The sequence below is a fragment of the Somniosus microcephalus genome, chromosome 23, assembly GCF_052327205.1.
Source record: "Somniosus microcephalus isolate GS21.2 chromosome 23, FLI_Smic_1.0, whole genome shotgun sequence".
Lineage (NCBI taxonomy): Eukaryota > Metazoa > Chordata > Chondrichthyes > Squaliformes > Somniosidae > Somniosus > Somniosus microcephalus.
Window position 1 is genome coordinate 38,101,126 of NC_141009.1, and position 21,498 is coordinate 38,122,623.

Consider the following 21,498-nt stretch of genomic DNA (forward strand, 5'->3'; position numbering starts at 1 on the left):
TGTTCCAAGTGAAAGGAATCAAGGGATATGGGGATAGGGCAGGAAAGTGGAGTTGAGGTTGAAGACCAGCCATGATCTTATTGAATGGCGGAGCAGGCTCGAAGGGCTGTATGGCCTACTATTGCTCCTATCGCTTATGTTCTTACGTAACCAGTACTAGGCACATGTCTTATGTTGATGTCCTAAGCCACTGTATTCATCTGTGGACGCTGTAAACTCATGTCAGTAGGGTTATCATGTGTACCTGTAGTCTGAGTGACTGGTGACAAGAACATCTGAAAAGAAAGCCCAGAATGCTGTCCAACCATCCACTCTGATCTCTTTAAGATAGAAAACCAGAAAATATCCTAGATGGAATAAAAGACTGCAACTTTATAGCAATGTATTCCCGAACCATCATGGAGATAGTCTTCCCATCACAATAACATTTTGTGAAGCTCCACTAACAGCTAACATCTTTCACTATGTGAAAGGGAATTTTAGCAAGGAGCTGCCCTAGTTTGGTGGGGGGGGGGATTTATTCCAGCGCTCTTTGTACTCTTGCATATCCTACTCTTAGGACCAGTTCAGTTGGACTCGTTGGTTCATAGATTGTTGAAGAAGTCTCTGTTACTGAATGAATTCTCCACTGGTGGAAGAGGAGGGACAGCCCTGACCGCCACTGTCTTTGATCACGATTGGCACATCTGGAAAACAAGGAGCTTCATCTGTCTGTACAGTGCAGAACCATTAGCAGATTGAAAATTTGGGAGGGACTTGAGCTCCGATTTTAAACAAACCCATCCGGCAAGAACGGACTAGGTTAAAATCAGGCTCTAGTTTCCAAAAGTCACCGCCTTGTATGTCTTTAAACACACAGATAAGCCAAATTTCAAAAATATAGACATGCATTAAGTGATGGTGTTCAAAACTCTATTATAACGTCACAAAAATTGAAAGAAAGTTTGCGTGTCTGTGTATACAGGGCTGGAGTATTAATATGATCCTCTTGCCACTGTTACCAGGGTTTAAATCTAGCCCACGCTGTTAGGATGATGATCTCTCCTCCCAGTTGGCTGCAAGAGCTTTGGTAAAATGAATGTGGGAAACACAACCCGTTTCCCAGTAGAAATGGCACCAAACTACGAAAAATCTGGGACAAATCTAAGCGTGGAAATTGGCACCATCTCAGGGAGCCATAAAGATGGTTTTAATGAGATGGAAGGTGATACTGTCCAGTAGGGAGCACTCTTCTGAGGCTGGGTTAATACCTACGTTTGGGACAACATGCAAAACTACTTATACCAGATCTGGAAATGCTTAGTTCTAAAATTGGTGTTCCATTCCCCAGCATGGACAGCACAAAGCCATCACAACAAACTTCAAATTAAATGAAAGAAACTAGGAATAACAATTTCAGAATTTCTACAGCCTCCTTTGGGGCCAATAAACTGTATAATAATTTAACCTTTTAAAACAGGCACTGATTGTTTTGTTATCAAGTTACCAGTAGAAACATGTTCAGTGACCTGTATTGTAAGGCTTTATAAATATGATGAAGGCCAAGATTCAAATTACTGATCCCAAAGCCTGTTATAGAGAGTCAGTGAACATTCAGTTTATTACATTGAAGTCCAAGTGAATATTGATATATAGTATTGATCAAGTTGTTCTTTATAGACTGTAATAATTGACTAGCAGTACATATGAAAAGGTAACATCAGACTGGCCAGAAATACATTAGCATTCATTACTGGAACAGTTAAAATGCTAACTATAACTTTGTTCAGTCCTGGGGATCCTAAATTTTGCACAAAAAAATTTAGGCCCTGAAAATATACTTAATGGGGTAGGAAATCAGACCCAAAATGTGCTTGAAATTGCACTGATTAGGTTACAGCTAGTTTCTGCTAAAATTTGCATAATTACAAATGTAAAATCTTCCATGAACCAGTGCAATTGGGCAACGTAATAGAACATAATCATTTCATTTTTTCTTCGCAATAAAAAGTATTCCTTGGTGTATTTAAGAGTGCTAACCTGGTGCAGTTTTATTGATACAGCTAAGAATGGGTTTTTCACCAAAAATAAACATTTTTAGCAAGGGTGTCCAGTCCTCCACCTGTGAATAACCTGATTTAAAATCACTGAAAATGACTTAAAAAAAACTATACTGAACCATTTAATAGTTTTATTGGTGTACACTAATCAGTTTAGAAAATTAAATATGTTTTTATATGAAGACACTTTTAAAACGTGCCTACTAGTGCCTGTGTGTCTAAGAAAATGAGCGAAACTTGAAGAGCCCCCTCGAACTAGCGCAATCGGCAAAATCTCGCAATTTTGACCCGGCCAGTTGCGAGGGCGGGACCGGATCCGGGCGAATTGAATCTTGAACCAGTGCGAAAGATTGCGGAAATCACGAACGCAAGTGGTTTTTGGGCGTAACTCGCGTTTAAATTCCTCGATCTTTTATACTGGTTCGGCAGATTCTGTCCGGATTGCGGTGATATGACGAGCGTAAACCCAACCCTAACATTGTTTGTCTGAAGTTCTTTTCTCCGCTCTTAGTACAGGTGTTAACTAGTTAGGGATAATGACTTCATTAAAGTATTGAAATAGTGCAGAGAGGAATTTGAAATAAAAGGTACTGTACTAGTATCAAAAGGTTTCATTTCAAGGCCATAGAATTTTACAACATGCCAAGTAATAATGGAAACAAAAGAAACACCAATAAATATGATTTTTAAGCTTTTCAATGCTACGCACATAACGCCTTCTGTACACCAGGCAGCAAAGCTTCTACACACTTTAAGCCAGTCATTTATTTATGTCAGTTTTACACTGGCAATCTGTATCTGAACCAGACTCCCATTAACAATTATCATCTGCATATTGCACATTTACATATAAAATTCTTCCATCTGGCCCATGTCTATCACACAGCAGACAAGAGGGTCTTCTCCTGCTTGTGGTGGATTTACACTGTCTTGCAACAGCTCCATCTGGAATAAAAACAGAAAATGCTGGAAATACTCAGTAGGTCAGGCAGCATCTGTGGAGAGAGAAACAGGGTTAACATTTCAGGTCGATTACCTTTCTTCCAGCTCCATCTGGATGCTTCTTTGCAGAGCAAAACAATACAACACCAAGTAAACCATGATGATGTGACAGAATTTCACTGGTCTGTACTGCAGCCCCATTCCCTTCACCGGTCAAGCATTGTTTTAGGATCCCTATGGTATGCTCGATGATAATTCAGGTGGCTGTAGACGTCTGGTTGTAGTGCTGCTTGACCAGAGTCATCGGGTGGCTGATGATGTTGTTAGCAGTATCCTTGATCTCCTCGCAGCAATCTTTTTTGTGACTGAAATAATGGTGGAACCCAGCCAGTGAGTGCCAGAGATAAGGCTGAAGTATTTGCAAAAATCGTCAGCCATACGTGCCAAGTGGACAATTCTACTAGGCCTCCTTCTGAGGTCACCATCATGGATACCAGTGCACAGCTAATTTGTTCATTGCATCTGACATTAAGAAGCAAAGGCTATGTGTCCCGACAACATCTGTGCTGTAGTTATGAAGAACTGAGCACCATAACTAGCCATCCTGTAGCCAAGCTGTTCCAGTACAGCTATGACACCAGCATCTACCCAGCAAACTGGAAAAATTGTCCAGCTATGTCCCATATACAAAAGAGACAAATTTAACAAAGCCAATTAACACTCTATAAGCCTCCCACTTATCAGCAAAGGTGATGGAAGGAGACACCCATACTGCTATGAAGCAGCACTTACTCACCAACAACCTGCTCACTGATGCTCAGTTTGGTTCCATCATCCTCTCCACCATCTGCAAGGCTCAAGTTAGAAGTGTGATGGAATACTCACAACTTGCCAGGTTGAGTGCAGCTGCAACATAAGAAGCTCAATAGCACAGCAGTTAGCTTAATTGGCACCCCTCCCCATAATCTAACCCTTCCACCACTGGCTCACTGTCACTATAGTAGGCAATATCTACAGGATGGTTGTCTAATGAAGAAATTCCCTTTCGCACTTTAAAAAATTACACAAGGTGAATAAAGATGTTGCTAGTGTCATCATAATATTGTTATAAAGGTAGTTACATCTGTGACAATTTAGCAATACAATTTCTTGCAGTGACAATCCAATTTCAATCTGGTTACTGCTGAAATGATCAAATGCTGGAATACCAAATTAAGGAACAAACCTTGCTCTGTGACAATCATACATGAAGGATTTTAACAATGCATCCTATGGCATTTACCAAACTTACAGTATATGTACTCTTGGAAAGCTTCTTATGGGAAAAATAAACATCTGCATTCTTTGGTTTACACCCAGGAGGTAATGAATGATAAAGTGCAGGGTTTGATTTCAGAGCCCGGCATTGTGTAGCTTTAACTGCCATGGAGCCGATTCCTTGCCCTTTGATCTCCAGCATTGAGTTACCTTCAGTGGTGCAGGGTGTAGGCTGCAAACACTCATCAAGCACAACAAACATTGCAAAAAAACAGCAACTATAAAGATCACACTACCCGGGCCCTTTCAACACGATCAGACTTTTCCTGTACTCTGCACTTTATTGCTGCATTCTCCCCATTAATTTTTTTTTGCTCCTTCCTATGTACTTTCCTCTGCGACAAAGGTGCAAACACACCAAGAGAAAGTACAAGAATAATTAAACAATTTCAGTACTTTGTGTGTTCTCACATAGTAGCTGTCTTTCATTCTGCCAGTGCCATTTACACTTCATCTAGAGCCATCTTTTGTTTCTTAACTTGTCCCATTACCATCTCCTTTTGCCTTGCACCATCTCTTAATGTCTCTTAATCTCTCCTGCCTTCCATCCTATCACAGACCTTCCCTTTTGTTCTTTCCTCCCCTCCCCCCTTTCGCTGACTCTGCACTTGCTTAAAAACCTATCCAGTTCTGACGAAGGGTCATTGACCTGAAGTGTTAACTCTGTTTCTCTCTCCACAGATGTTGCCTGACCTGCTGAGTATTTCCAACATTTTCTGTTTTTATTTCAGATTTCCAGCATCCACAGTATTTTGCTTTTATATTAGCTATCAGGAAGTGGACTAAAACATTGATTTATCTCATACTAGCTGGGGGGCCCGGCGTTGCCAGGGCTTTTTTGGGCCGCGCGGTTTATGGGTGGGTGCTGCCGCTCCCACACTCTGTGTCACTCTTTCCCTCCGTGACTCTCTGTCCCTCCCCCTCTCTCTCCATGCCCCTCTCTCTCCCTGCCCCCTCTCTCTCTTCCACCCATCTCTCTCCCTGCCTTTGTCTGTCCCCTCCCTCCCTCCCTCCCCCTCTTTTGGCACCCAGGAAAGGGCTTTGAAAATTGAGCCCGGTCGCGGTGGCCATGCGGGGCCTAGCACTTCAGGCCCGGCCGGGCTCTGGGGCCGAGACGGACCCCAGCTGAGCTGCCGGTGCGGCCGGGAGCCGCGCCGCAGGTGGTGCGGTTTACGGACGGCCGCTGACGCTCCCCCGCCCGCTCTGTGTCTCGGGCCGAGCGGTTGTGAGGCTCGGCCTGAGTGACTGCAACTCACCTCCTGCTCCTGGAGCCACAATGTGGGGGTTTGTTTGGCTGGTGCTGTCGCTGTGGGGATGAAAAAAATGGCGGCGAAGTTTCGGGAGGCTGCAGGATTAGGTCCCGCCCGTGACGCACCGATTGGTCAACCATCAGGTCACTGAACTGTAGGATTGGTCCACCATCACGTCACTCAACGCTAATGTGCGGTAGGATTGGTCAACCGCTAATGAGTGGATTTTTGAACGTTTTTTGTCTAGTGTCCGAACAATTTTTGTCTGACCAAAAAGTAAATACGCCTATTAGACTCCCCTGATCATAACCTTTCTTTTGATATAACATGCGTGTAGGTACGCTCTATAACTTTTGAGTGTATAGCGGACAGACAGACAAACAGACAAACCAACCGCTCTGCATAAATATCCTATAAATATGGCCATTGTGGCACAATGCTATATAACTTTCCAACTATTAGACTAATAAACAAGATCATCATGTAATATATAGAACTACATACAATTTACAGCACAGAGAAAGGCCATTTGACTCAACTGGTCTATGCCAGTGTTTATGTTCCACACGAGCCTCCTCGCACCCTACTTCAACTCTCCCCATCAGCATATCCTTCTATTCTTTTCTCCCTCATGTACTTATTTAGCTTCCCCTTAAATGCTTCTATGCTATTCGCTTTGACCGCTCCATGTGGTAGCGAGTTCCACATTCTCACCACTCCCTGAGTAAAGAAGTTTCTCCTGAATTCCTTATTGGATTTATTAGTGACTATCTTATAATGTGTGGAAGGTTCTATATCACAACTAGAAAGGGCAAGCAGCTCATATAAAGTGCAGAAATGAGAAGCAGTGGCATTTTCTCCTGTGGTAGAGAATAAGATGGACGTCATCACAATTACATAATTCTCCTGAGATGTGATTGCTTGAAACAAGTAGCATCACAGCATCACTGTTGAGACTACACAATTAAACAAGCATTAGAAGGAAGGATTGTGGGGAGAAAGAAGCAGAAAGCTGTGTAACAGCAAATATGAAGCATTTTTCACATTACAGGGAGGACTAACAAGGCAAGGGAATACACAATGGATGGTAGGACCCCAGGAAGGACAGAGGATCAGAGGGACCTTGGTGTGCGTGTACATAGATCCCTGAAGGCAGCAGGACAGGTAGACAAGGTGGTTAAAAAGGCATATGGGATACTTGCCTTCATTAGCTGAGGCATAGAATATAAGAGCAGGAAGGTTATGATGGAGCTGTACAAAATGCTACAGTAGTTAGGCCACAGCTGGAATACTGTGTGCAGTTCTGGTCGCAAACTATAGGAAGGATGCGAAAGGGGGCAGGTGCTGGCAGTTGGCCAAAATAAAAATGGCCGCCCAACTCCTGCCCTTTAACTTGCGCTGCCGCCGCTACCGAACCACCCCCGATCCTGTCGCACATATCGTGCGGCGATAGGTCAGGGGTCGCAAGGGAAGTTTGCGGCTGGGGCGTGAGTGGGGCACTGCGCACGGTGATGTCATTGTGGTGGCACGGGGCGCTACCAGCTACTGCCACCACTAACCTCCCGCTGAATTTTGCTGGAGGCGTTAGCGGCGCCGTGCCTGGGTGCTATGGGATTTGCGCCTCGTTAGTGCCCTCCCTGGGGGGTGCTAATGAGAGGCGCAACCCAATCCAATTTTCCCCCCTTATTCTTATTCGGAGTATATACAATATTGCCAGTTGGAGTCAGGGGTTCTGCAGAGAGGATCAGGTTTATGCTGCAAAAGATTAACAAATAAATACACAAAAGCGGTTTAATGATATAAAACTGCCCTTTCCCAGCACTTCTTATTGCTACGTCCTGTCCTACTTCACTATGCTGACTGCACGAGGCTTTGTATAATCTAGAAGCTGTTCTCCAGCCCTTATTCACATCTAGAAAGCATTAGGACAGGGGATGTTTCAGAATTTAGTCGCATATACAAACGAGTATCTCTTAATTACCAGAATATATTGCTGAAATGAATGAGAACATTCTGAAGGAAATAACTAACCAATTTATACTAGAACAGCTAATAAATGTTTCCCCCAATTATTATAAACACCTCCATGAAACACATGATTAGTTGCAGTACATTTAGAACAAGAAAAGTTTGCGGACTGCAAATGGTTTAAATTGTATGAACTTCTGGTGCACCTCAGACATTTATTCCCATTTCCACAATACCATTAATCTTCCAAAAATTACTATTGCTGTCTATACAAACACTAAAGTGATCTGCAGTTCTCACAATATTTTACACATCCAGCAACCACGATAATCTATTACACCTTTTGTTACAAAATTTTCAGATATTCTTTCTTCGATGTTGTCAACGCAACAACATCAACTTGCATTTATCTAGTGCCTTTAACGTAGTAAAATGTCCCAAACCACTACTCCTGCTAAGATACAGGGCCTGACTTTAACCTTGTCTGTCTGGTAGGAATGGGGTGGTTGGCAGTCAGACACTATCTGCAGTGTTCCAGATGCAATTTTAACCGCTGGTTCACACCCACCGACCGCCATTTTAACAGTCGGGTTTCTGGCAGCGTCGCGGCCGCACGCCGGGACTCGAGCATTTAGATGTTGGGGTCCTATATAATTTGGACCCCGAAAAGATCTTAACTTCCGATCACGGTAGTGACACTCCGTGCCTGGTCTGCCAGGGAAACCTGCCGACAGGAGCATCATGTCCAGAAGAGGTCGAGATATGAGCCAGGAGGACCAGGGGTTCTCCTCCGGGCCCCTCGCTCAAAGCTTGGGCCTCCCTGGCCCCAGGCTTCCCTCCCACTATAATCACCCCCCCACCCCACCCCCCCATCCTCCCTTAACACACACCTTATCCTGGGGACTGTTCTCAGGTCCTCTGCGGCAGCCTCTCAATGCTGCTCGCAGTCCAGTAGCGATTCCCACCGGGATTGTGCTGAAGTCCGATTTTGATCATTTAAATGAGGCCCAGGAGTTAAAAGCTCCTTGACTCCTGGTATTCTGCACTTACACCCCAAGTTAAAATCGGGGCTACAGTTCCTCTGATGCCCACTGTAGGAGCCATCCCTGACTCTGTCCTCATCCCACATCCACTTGTTTATCTCCAACGGGGGGTCACTAGATAGCAAACAGGAACAGCAACCCGGGTAGATTTCCCCCTTTTTTGTCTAGTGGTTTTGAGGTCAAATATAACACCCTAACTGTCACCCTGCCTAAGATTAGCCAACTCAACACAAGCTTGGAATTGAACCCAGGACCTTTCGGCCTGTATGGGCCAATTACATGTTGCGAATAACAACTGAGTCATTGGGGGATGTATCACTAAATATATTATCGTGGTTGCTGGATGTGTAAAATATTGTGAGAACTGCAGATCACTTTAGTGTTTGTATAGACAGCAATAGTAATTTTTGGAAGATTAATGATAACGTGGAAATGGGAACCAATCTCTGAAGGTAAGCATGCAGGTGCAGCAGGCAGTTAAGAAGGCAAATGGTATGTTGGCCTTCATAGCGAGAGGATTCGAGTATAGGAGCAAGGATGTCTTGCTGCAGTTGTGCAGGGCCTTGGTGAGACCACACCTTGACTATTGTGTGCAGTTTTGGTCGCCTTATCTGAGGAAGGATGTTCTTGCCATGGAGGGAGTGCAGCGAAGACTCACCAGACTGATACCTGGGATGGCAGGAATGACGTATGAGGAGAGATTGGGTCGATTAGGCTTATATTCGCTAGAGTTTAGGAGAATGAGAGGGGATCTCATTGAAACTTATAAAATTCTAACAGGACTAGGCAGACTAGATGCAGGAAGGATGTTCCCGATGGCGGGGGAGTCCAGAACCAGGGGTCACAGTCTAAGGATAAGGGGTAAGCCATTTAGGACTGAGGTGAGGAGAAATTTCTTCACCCAGGGAGTGGTGAACCTGTGGAATTCTCTACCACAGAAGACAGTTGAGGCCAATTCATTAATTATATTCAAGAAGGAGTTAGATATATTTCTTAAGGCTAAGTGGATCAAGGGATATGGGGAGAAAGCAGGGACAGGGTACTGAATTTGGATGATCAGCCATGATCGCATTGAATGGTGGAGCAGGCTTGAGGGGCCAAATGGCCTACTCCTGCTCCTATCTTCTATGTTTCTATGTTTCTATGTAATTTCAGTTGGTTCATGGCCAGCATTTATACAAGGACTGGTGCAAGACTGAACCAATGCACATTGTACGTTGATTCTCAGACTCTAATTTGTCTCAAGAATGCAAGATATTTTCCCATCTTACTTCCTCTATGAAGAACAACCAGCATCGGGTCAACGTGAACTAACTGCACAGACAGCAACGATATATGTAGTGAAGAGCAATGGGTTTTCCACACAATGAACGTTTGTTATTGGAAGTGCAAAATTATTGTAAATTACAAAACATATTACAATAACTTACATTTCTATAGCCAGGCTGTCTTAAAATTAAGTTATTATATCATCTTAACAGCGACACTTGTATGAATTGTCCATTAAGGTCAAGCCATACATTACCGAAACACTATCCATCATTTTGTAATCCACAAATATCATGACTGGTCTGACAACTATAATTAATGGCTGCATCTCAATTGTGGCATCATTTACGATATGGCTTGAACTAGTTAGCACTTTGAAGGTTGAACCTGTCCTGGTCAAATTATGTGTGACTGGAAAATGCTTTATGAAATAAGATACAAGTATGCGTGTCACTTTCTGAGCTTTTTGACTCTTTAACCTCACAGGAATTTGGGATTCATTTATATTAAGATGTCGATATTAAGTTAAATTCAGCGCTCATGGGGCTAAATCCACAAGACGCACAAGTTGTCTGGGACTGCGTATTCAACCCAGTGGCCAGAACTAGATGACTGTCAGAATCGTGCTCCTCACTTAACAACCCATTTTGAGACAATGGAGTTTGGTTGTACATCTCGGTGACATTCACACTATAATGTTGGAATGGCCTCATTCATTTGAGCCCAGAAAGGGGAACTGCTAGTGGACCCAACCTGCAAGGGTGTTAAGAGATTTGATTGGCATCACCAGTAGCCAATCCTTGAATGGATTGCTGGGCAGAGGGTCATGGGAGATTACAGTGCCCAGTACGCACACGAGGTTTCATGGCTAGGCCCCTGGGCCACACTATTGTACGGTTACATTTGGCCAGTACAGTCTCCACCGCATATAATGGGCACATTCGTGCTAAGGCGATTTGCCCGCTATATGCGATGGGCAGTAAGACCATCGGACTTCCTAATGCTAATCAAAACTGATCAGCCTCGACTGTTATGGTATTGCAAATTGCTATTGCTATTGTTATGCTACTGCAAATCCATTGGCAGGCTAGGTGCACCAACGTCAGTGTTCTCGCTCAGGCCAACATCTCCAGCATCGAAGCTTTGACCACGCTCGATCAGCTCTGATGGATGGGTCACATCATCCGCATGTCCGTTACGAGACTCCCAAAACAAGTGCTCTACTCGGAGCTCCGACGCCGCAAGAGAGCCCCAGGTGGGCAGAGGAAATGCTTCAAGGACACCCTCAAAGCCTCCTTGAAAAAGTGCAACATCTCCACCGACACCTGGGAATCCCTGGCCCAAGACCACACAAAGTGAAGGAGAAGCATCCGCGAAGGTGCCGAACACCTCAAGTCTCTTCGCCGGGAGCAAGCGGAAGCCAAGCGCAAACAGTGGAAGGAGCACACGTCAACCCAAGCACCCCACCCACCTGCCCCTTCAACCACCGTCTGCCCCACCTGTGACAGAGACTGCAGATCCCGCATTGGACTCATCAGCCACCTGAGAACTCATTTTTAATGTGGAAGCAAGTCATCCTCGGTTCCGAGGGACTGCCTAAGAAGAAGAAGATTGGAGATACATAATCTAGTTAAAAATTGACTGTTATAACTCCTTAGCATTAATCAACCTTTAGATAGAAATTACATGATGTGTAAAATTTGGGAACATTTGAATCCATCAATAGAAAACACAATCGTCGTAGCGAGAAAATGTTGGTTTGTGAAAGAGCACTGCTTCTGGTTATAGACAGGTGAACTATATGTACATAGTACAGTATTGCATACTGATCGAGTGTGCTTAATGGTAAAATGTACCGATTCTCTGGCCCCTCTTTACTTAAAACAGTAACAACCAGTTCCAAATGATCAATCATTTTTGATTGGTGTATTTTAAATGACATTCAATGTAGGTCCCTTGCAGTCAGAATCAGGGGAATTTATAATGGGGAACAAAGAAATGGCAGACCAACTAAATACATATTTTGGTTCTGTCTTCACAAAGGAGGACACAAATAACCTCCCAGAGATGCCGGGGAACATAGGGTCTGATGAAAGGGTGGAACTGAAAGAAATCAGTATTTGTAGGGAAATGGTGTTAGGAAAATTGATGGGACTGAAGGCCGATAAATCCCCAGGGCCTGATAATCTACATCCTAGGGTACTTAAGGAAGTGGCCCTAGAAATAGTAGATGCATTGCTGGTCATCTTCCAGAGCTCGATAGACTCTGGAACAGTACCCATGGATTGGAGGGTAGCTAATGTTACCCCACTATTCAAAAAAGGTGGTAAAGAAAAAGTGGGTAAGCCTGGCATCAGTAGTGGGGAAAATGCTAGAGTCCATTATAAAAGATGTAATAGCAGAGCACTTGGAAAGCAGCGACAGGATCGGACAAAGTCAACATGGATTTACAAAAGGTAAATCGTGCTTGACTAATCTACTGGAATTTTTTGAGGATGTAACTGGTAAAATAGATAAGGGAGAACCAGTGGATGTGGTGCATTTGGACTTTCAGAAGGCTTTCGATAAGGTACCGCATAAGAGATTAGCGTGCAAAATTAAGGCACATGGGATTGGGGGCAAGGTATTGACTTGGACAGAGAACTGGTTGGCGGATAGAAAGCAGAGAGTTGGAATAAACGGGTCATTTTCTGAGTGGCAGGCAGAGACTAGTGGGGTACCGCAAGGGTCGGTCCTAGGACCCCAGCTGTTCACAATATACATTAATGATCTGGACGAGGGAATTGGATGTAATATCTCCAAATTTGCAGACGACACAGAGCTGGGTGGGAGGGTATGCTGTGAGGAGGATGTCGTGAAACTCCAGTACGATTTGGACAGGTTGGGTGATTGGGCAGAAACATGGCAAATGCACTATAATGTGGATAAATGTGAGGTTATCCACTTTGGTGGCAAAAACAGGAAGGCAGATTATTATTTGAATGGCAATAGATTGGGAGAAGGGGAAGTGCAAAGAGACCTGGGTGTTCTTATGCACCAGTCGCTGAAGGTAAGCATGCAGGTGCAGCAGGCGGTTAAGAAGGCAAATGGTATGTTGGCCTTCGTAGCGAGCGGGTTCGAGTACAGGAACAAGGATGTCTTGCTGCAGTTGTACAGGGCCTTGTGAGACCGCACCTTGCGTATTGTGTGCAATTTTGGTCGCCTTATCTGAGGAAGGACGTTCTTGCCATGGAAGGAGTGCAGCGAAGATTCACCAGGCTGATACCTGGGATGGCAGAAATGACGTATGAGGTGAGATTGTGTCGATTGGGCTTATACTCACTGGAGTTTAGAAGATTGAGAGGGGATCTCATCGAAACCTATAAAATTCTGTCAGGCCTGGACAGACTAGATGCAGGAAGGATGTTTCCGATGGCCGGGGAGTCCAGAACCAGGGGTCATAGTCTAAGGATAAGGGGTAAGCCATTTAGGACTGAAATGAGGAGGAATTTCTTCACCCAGAGAGTGGTGAACCTGTGGAATTCTCTGCCACAGAGGGCGGTGGAGGCCAGTTCATTAAATATATTCAAGAAGGAGTTGGATAGATTTCTTAAGGCTAAAGCGATCAAGGGATATGGGGAGAAGGCAGGGACAGGGTACTGAATTTGGATGATCAGCCATGATCTCATTGAATGGCGGAGCAGGCTCGAAGGGCCGAATGGCCTACTCCTGCTCCTATCTTCTATGTTTCTAAGTTTATAGTAAATCTATTCTATATATTTAAAGGAGACAGATCATCTGTATTTAGTGAACAACTGATTGAAGCTGTGAAGCTGCCTGGGACATTATTTATGAATAGATAAAATGGGTGGACAGTGCTTTCAATAATCAAGGAGGAGGAGTGTTGTGACCAAGTCTCGAAAGTACTTCAAGCAGAGATTCAGCTTTAGCTCATCCAGAATTCAAGATAAAGATTTGTAACTTTCAAAAGGGAATTGAATATATAGCGGAAAAGGAGAAATTTGCAGGGCTATGGGGAAAGAGCTGGGGAGTGAGACTAATTGGATAGCTCTTTCAAAGAGCTGGCACAGGCACGATGGGCCGAATGCCCTCCTGTACTACAGTATATGGATCTATGATGTGAGATGATAGTATCCAATAAATTCAACAAGGGGTATTTGTTATAATTCCCAGGTCATTAATTTCACTTATTAAGGTGCATTACATTTTTTAAGCGGCACAAGTACCACTTATGGGGTGACCAGTGACGCCAAGCCCAAAAGAATATCTACCACAGACCCCTGGGGCAGGATTTTCATTCAGGAGTCGAGTTGGAGGCGGGACTACAACTTTCGGGGTTGTAGTCCCGCCTCCATCTAGATGCGGCCAATCCACGCAATTTTAACTTGATTGACCTTGTTGAGCCTGCCCAGCAGGCTTAGCAGGCCAATTAAGGGCCACCCGGCAACAGTTGACATCACAGACTGAAATTTCATCTGTCAAGAGGTTTTGACAGATGAAATATCAGTGTTTCACAGCTGTTTGAAGCTGTCAAACACTGACAGTCTTACTTCTAACCTGAGTCCTTCTCCACAGACTCAGTTAGAAATCTCTCCTGCACAGAAAGCTGAAGGCTGTTACTTTTGACAGTTCGCAGCCATTCTGCTTTCTGTGCCGGTGAGATGAGGGACTCCCGGGACCTAAAGGAAGGAAGGCTGAAAAGGTAAGAAAAGGTCATTTAAACTTCTTTAATCACTTTACACACACCAAACACACTTACTTTTGCAGTCATGCACACATCACTCACCTGAACACCGACGTCTCGACCCCTCCAAGTCCTTCAACCCGACGGCCCGCCTCCTCTAACTTGGCGTGGTTTGGAGCCGTTGGGAATCCCACACTTCAACTTTAAAAATAGGGATCAGGCTAAAAACTGCCTGTTACCTACCTGTTAACAGGCAGTTAATTAGCACTAATCCCTTCCCGCCTCGGGTAGGCGGGTCCCAGTGCGGGTCGGGTACCCGCCTCCTTTGAAACTGGCCTGGAGGCGGGTTTGGGTGCAGGATGGGGTCGGGACCCCTGATTTCGGGATTTTAATCCCCCCCACACGCCTCCAATCCCGACTCCATGGCCCAATGAAAATCCTGCCCATGAACTTTGTAACAATTAGTGAAAGCTACCTGATTTGGGAACATTGGACAGGAAGAAAAGCATCACAGATTGAAAGGAGAAAGGGAGCCATGCAAGTTCAAGGCCAAGGGCAAGGAGAAATTGTACCAGCATGAGGCTAAGGCGAAAGAGCAATACCCTGCCCTTGAACTGTCCGAGAATTGCTTAACAGTAGGGACGATTGTGGCCGTAAATTTGTTCAATCGAATTTGATTACAAATTTTAAAGAGAGTGGTGACATTGATAGTTTTATTTGGGCATTTGAGTTGTTAACTTGGCACCATAAGTGGAACAAAGGCATGTGGGCCAGTTATCACAGAGTCATAGAATCATAACAGCACAGAAGGAGACCATAGAAACATAGAGGATAGGAGCAGGAGTAGGCCATTCGGCCCTTCGAGCCTGCTCCGCCATTCAACGAGATCATGGCTGATCATCCAAACCCTAGCACCGGGCCCCTACACCGACAGCCATCCCAACCAAGCCCTATCCCCGTAACCCCACGTATTTAATCCCCCCTAACACTAAGGGCCAATTTTTTTTATCATAGCCAATCAACCTAACCTGCACATCTTTGGATTGCGGGAGGAAACCAGAGCACCCGGAGAAAACCCACGCAAACACGGGGAGAATGTGCAAACTCCACACAGACAGTCACCCGAGGCCGGATTTGAACCCGGGTCTCTGGCGCTGTGAGGCAACAGTGCTAACCACTATGCCACCGTGCTCCCCCATTCGGCCCATCGAGTCAGTGCCAGCTCTCTGTAGAGCAATCCAGTCAGTCCCATTCCCCCGCTCTATCCCCGTAGCCCTGCAAGTTTATTTCCGTCAAGTGCCTATCCAGTCTCCCCTTGAAAACATTGATAGTCTCCGCCTCTGCCACTTCCGTCGGCAGCGAGTTCCAGGTCCTCACCACTCGCTGCGTAAAAAAGTTTTTCTTCACGACCCCCTGTATCTCTTGCCCAAAACCTTAAATCTGTGCCCACTAGTCCTTGAACCATCAACTAGTGGGAACAGCCTTTCCCCATCTAACATATCCAAACCCGTCATAATCTTGTACACCTCGATCAAATCACCCCTCAACCTCCTTTGCTCTAATGCTCTAATTGTCTGATATTAGAGTGATAAAGTACCTGCCACGTTTTCTTCATGCCAATCCAGCAGACATTAACAACTATGATTTTGTAAAACACGCTTCTCTTAAGCCATATGATTTGATGCCGGAAGCATACAAGCAAAAGTTTAAGAAATTGTCTTTAGGATTTTAGCACGTCTTCCCTCTTTAAGGAAAGCTGTCAGTTTAGGTCTTTTGTTTCTGTTGGGAGCAGAGTAGTTCCCATCAACCATGGGAGTGGCTCCAAGCAAACTGCTACTGGTCTGCATTCTGGGCTGAATATTGATTCGGAAACATTTGAACTGGGAAAGTGTAACACCAGGCAAGTACTGCTGTGCACTAGAAGATTACAAAAGGGATCCAGGCTTGATTTAGCAAAGAGTAGAGGGACATGCGTAGAAGTAAGATTGAAAATGAAAGAAGACGGGATACATTATGTGTGCTGAAGGAGTTGGATGTTTCTCTTCTCATTCCTACCTTCTAACCCTTCAGCTAAGCAAATCTTTTCCAATTGTTCAATGCAGATTTGCTCTGTAATAATTATTTGTTAAGTGGGCATCAAGATCTCTGGTGGTGTTAAAGGGCATTATTACACAAGGAAGCGTCTTGCAAAACATGTTACAAGGTTAAACAGAGGCGTTGTGCAATGACAGGATAACTGACACAATGCCCTATTCACATCACTGATTATGTCTGCCCCTACACATTTTTTTAAGCTTTATTTAACTAAGCACATTGCAAAAGTTTAATCTGCAGCACAGAATACGTTAGCCTAGCAAAGTTTCAGCAGAATTTTTAGACTCAGCTATTCTGGTTGTTCCAGGAATTCAGTCTGAACAAAAAAAAGTGACAATGCCCCCTTAGATAATTGTTGCAAAGCTGGTAGAAATGTTCCAGAAATACCTATTCATGGAATCATACAGCACAATAGGAGGCTATTCAGCCTGCTGTGCCTGTGCCAGCTCTTTCCCCATAGCCCTGCAAATTTCCTCATCTCATCTCTGGCTCTTTTGCCAATTATCTTAAATCTGTGTCCTCTGGTTACCAACTCTCCTGCCAGTGGAAACAGTTTCTGCTTATTTAGTCTCAACAAAACCCTTCATAATTTTAAAGACCTATCAAATCTCCCCTTTATCTTCACTTTCTCTGCTCGAAGGAGAACAATCCCAGCCTCTCTAGTCTCTCCATAGAAACAGGAGGAGGCCATTCAGCCCCTCGAGCCTGTTCCGCCATTCAATTAGATCATGATCTGTAACTTAACTCCATCTACCCGTCTTGGTTGCGTAAGTCTACAGTACTCCAGTCTACAGTGACCAGTGATGTATAAAGATTTAGCATAACTTCCTTACTTTTTGAAAGAATTCGCAAATTTCATGTCTCCCCCGAAGATTTACTTTTGGCTTATTGAAGAAACCCTGGCTGGACTGAGTTTAAAATCCAGGGCTCCAGGGCTCAACAAGATGGCTGCAGTCAGCCTCATGGCCAAGGCCTGTAAAGTTCAGGCTTGGGCTGAAAGAAGGAATGTTCCAGAAATTAGATGGCAGACAGGCCTTCTGCATTTATGTATGAGAAGCAAACAGTGGCATTCGGGCCTCTGATTAAAACCCATCAAGGCCGTCTGCACAGACAATCAACGGGCAATAGCTGCATTCAGACCTTCGTTAGCTGACTTCAACACTGTTTGGAAACTATCAACGGGGCATTAAAACTGGAATGGCCCCATCACAAGACCAGTTAGGCAAAAATGGCCCTTTGCCAAATAGCCGGAGCTGATGCTACCCCGAACACCAGCCGGTTGTATTGGTAGAGACCTTTATGAGTGTTGATCGTGAGGTACTGTTTCGAGGCTTCTTCTACCTTCTTCTACTACCACGGTAGTAGGCCAGATCACCAACAACGATGAGTCAGTCTACAGGGAGGAGGTCCAGCATCTCGTGAAGTGGTGCGCCGATAACAACCTGGCCCTTAACATCAAGAAAGCCAAAGAAATCATTGTGGACTTCAGGAAGTCTAAAGGCGGAAGTCACGCCCCCATCCACATCAATGGGGCTGTGGTGGAAAGGGTGGACAGCTTTAAGTTCCTCGGAGTCCACATCACGGAATACCTCTCCTGGTCCCTCAATACCTCCTCTCTGGTGAAGAAGGCCCAGCAGCACCTATATTTCCTAAGGAGGCTGAAGGGATGTAACCTGTCACCCCTGATCCTCTCTAACTTTTACCGCTGCACAATAGAGAGCATCCTGACGAACTGTATCACAGTATGGTATGGCAGCTGTAGCTACTATGACCGGAAAGCCCTGCAGCGGGTAGTCAAAACTGCCCAACGCATTACCGGCACCCGGCTACCGACCATAGAGCACATATACCAGAAACGCTGTTTACGGAGGTCACGGTCCATCATCAAAGACCCTACCCACCCCAGCCACAGTCTGTTCGCCCTCCTGCCATCTGGGAGATGCTACAGATGCATTCGCACCCGTACGACCAGATTTAGGAACAGCTTCTTTCCCAGGGCTGTCATCCCACTGAACTCCACAAATAAATTCTAAAGCCTGCACATCTGCCAATGCACTTTATTATGGTTATGTTTATGTTAATGTATTACAAGCCAAATGTATGTTGAATGTTTAAATGTCTTAATCTAAATGTACACTCTCGGGAGCCGCAAGCCTACATTTTGTTGTACTGCACTTGTGCACTAACAATGACAATAAAAGTTGATTTGATTTGATGTCATGTGATTGAGACGAATGACCTCCAACAACCACAGCCAACTTCCTTTGTGCTAGGTATGATTCCAACCAATGGAGAGTTTTCCCCTTGATTCCCATTGACTTCAGTTTTGCTAGGGCTCCTTGATGCCACACTCGATCAAATGCTGCCTTGATGTCAAGGGCAGTCACTCTCACCTCACCTCTTGAGTTCAGCTCTTTTGTCCATGTTTGGACCAAGGCTGTAATGAGGTCAGGAGCTGAGTGGCCCTGGCGGAACCCAAACTGGGCGTCAGTTAGCAGGTTATTGCTGAGTAAGTGCCGCTTGATAGCACTGTCGACGACACCTTCCATCACTTTGCTGATGATTGAGAGTAGACTGATGGGACGGTAATTGGCCGGGTCGGATTTGTCCTGCTTTTTGTAGACAGGACATACTTGGGCAATTTTCCACATTGCCGGGTAGATGCCAGTGTTGTAGCTGTACTGGAACAGCTTGGCTAGGGGCGCAGCTAGTTCTGGAGCACAAGTCTTCAGTACTATTGCCGGAATGTTGTCAGGGCCCATAGCCTTTGCAGTATCCAGTGCCTTCAGCCGTTTCTTGACATCACGTGGAGTGAATTGAATGGGCTGAAGACTGGCATCTGTGATGCTAGGGACCTCAGGAGGAGGCCGAGATGGATCATCCACTCGGCACTTCTGGCTGAAGATAGTTGCAAATGCTTCAGCCTGTCTTTTGCACTCACGTGCTGGGCTCCACCATCATTGAGGATGGGGATATTTTTGGAGCCTCCTCCTCCTGTTAACTGTTTAATTGTCCACCACCACTCACTACTGGATGTGGCAGGACTGCAGAGCTTTGATTTGATCTGATGGTTGTGAGATCACTTAGCACTGTCTATCGCATGTTGCTTCCGTTGTTTGGCATGCAAGTAGTCCTGTGTTGTAGCCTCACCAGGTTGACACCTCATTTTTCGGTATGCCTGGTGCTGTTCCCGGCATGCTCTCCTGCATTCTTCGTTAAACCAGGGTTGATCTCCCGGCTTGATGGTAATGGTGGAGTGAGGGATATGCCGGACCATGAGGTTACAGGTTATGGTTGAATACAATTCTACTGCTGCTGATGGCCCACAGCGCCTCATGGATGCCCAGTTCTGAGTTGCCAGATCTGTTTGAAATCTGTCCCATTTAGCACGGTGGTAGTGCCACACAACACGGTGGAGGGTATCCTCAACATGAAGACAGGACTTCGTCTCCACAAGGACTGTGCGGTGGTCACTTCCACCAATGCTGTCATGGACAGATGCATCTGCAACAGGTAGATTGGTGAGGACGAGGTCAAGTAGGTTTTTCCCTCTTTTAGTTTTAAGTAATCTGCTCAGAGTGTGTACATTTGAGTTGAGGTCGCAAGACCCGACCATGCTTCACCCAAGCCAACGAATCTCTAGGGAACCTGGCTGTGTGCTTCTATATCTGTTACAGGAAAATTTACGGAATGAAGGGGGCGTAATCTTACTCGCCCTGATAGGACTGAGCTTCGGAAGGAGAGGTGACGTGGCGGATTCCCACTTCTATGGGTGCTCCGGAGACACAGCACTGATAGCAATCGATGGGAGCGGTGAACGGGATGCAGAGGAGAATTTTACCAATTATGGGAATAGTTATAAGAATGCCGGTCATGGGCGGGACGGCCCGACCCGCACCGGTATACAGGGTGGAGAACATTGGTATCATTCAAGGGGGTGCACACATTCGTTTTGCAGCGGTCCCGCCCTATGTCATAAAGTGGGAGCACGCTATGACGGGTACTGACCTCTCGGGGTGCCGTAGCCAGGGAGCACACATCATCCTGTGTCCCCAGCACTTGAATGCCTATTCGAAACCACAATGCGGGTTCAGAGCTGCTGACCCGAAACCTATAAATTGTACCATGGAAGCCATGGCACAAGGCCATGTTCCCCCACAGGTAGCATATATAGGAGGTGGGACATATTGCGTCACCACAGGAACGTCTCACTACCAGCACGGACAGCACAGCTGGTGCGCGGTGAGTGACAGCAGTTTCTGCTTCAAACCCGAGGCAGAAGTTCAAGTGATACAGATACGAATTGTTCCCATTCCTGAACCATCCACTGTTCACCTCACTGTGGAGGAGAATTTTACCCACCTCCAGAAATATGTCGCCCACTTCGGTTACCCAATTCCCCCTCTCCCAGAGCACCTTACCAAATTATTAAAAGCCGTTCTAGTGTCGCAAAAGCACTTCTACACTTTGGAACAGAAGACTGTACAGATAGGGACCGACATTTTAGATATTACGACCCTGCCCTGGTGGGACGTTTTTGAGAGTATAGAGGTCCCCTCCTGGATTCGAATGGCGTCCCACACCTTAGTAGTCTGCCAGCTAGGGATCGTCCTCTACCTGGTCTGAGTCCAGTGTAGGAGAAAGGGTCCTGGGGTAGAATTTAAAGTAAAAGGGTTGTGGAAGGACCAGTATGCCCGGGTGGAAGAAGAAACACCCGTGTGAGCTTTGTGTACTATTACTGCCGAGTGATGGCAGGTCCGTTTGTTATTTTTAATAAACATGTTTTTTTGGCCTGATGTTTATTTTTATTAAAGGTTGTGTGTTGAAATGAAGTTCTATGATGTCCCAAGTAGTGCAGGGGTGTTGGACCCCTCCGTGCTTGGATTATTGTA

General features: G+C 45.3%; 1 long non-coding RNA gene across 1 annotated transcript in view; it reads right to left on the reverse strand.

The window, feature by feature from the left end:
* Positions 1-2,719: 2,719 nt before the first annotated feature.
* The window catches only part of LOC147101834 (uncharacterized), a 30,040-nt gene continuing 11,261 nt past the window's right edge, over positions 2,720-21,498 (reverse strand). Inside the window, exon 3 of the long non-coding RNA XR_015073376.1 lies at positions 2,720-2,984. This is a non-coding gene — a long non-coding RNA (uncharacterized LOC147101834). The remainder of the gene's footprint in view (positions 2,985-21,498) is intronic.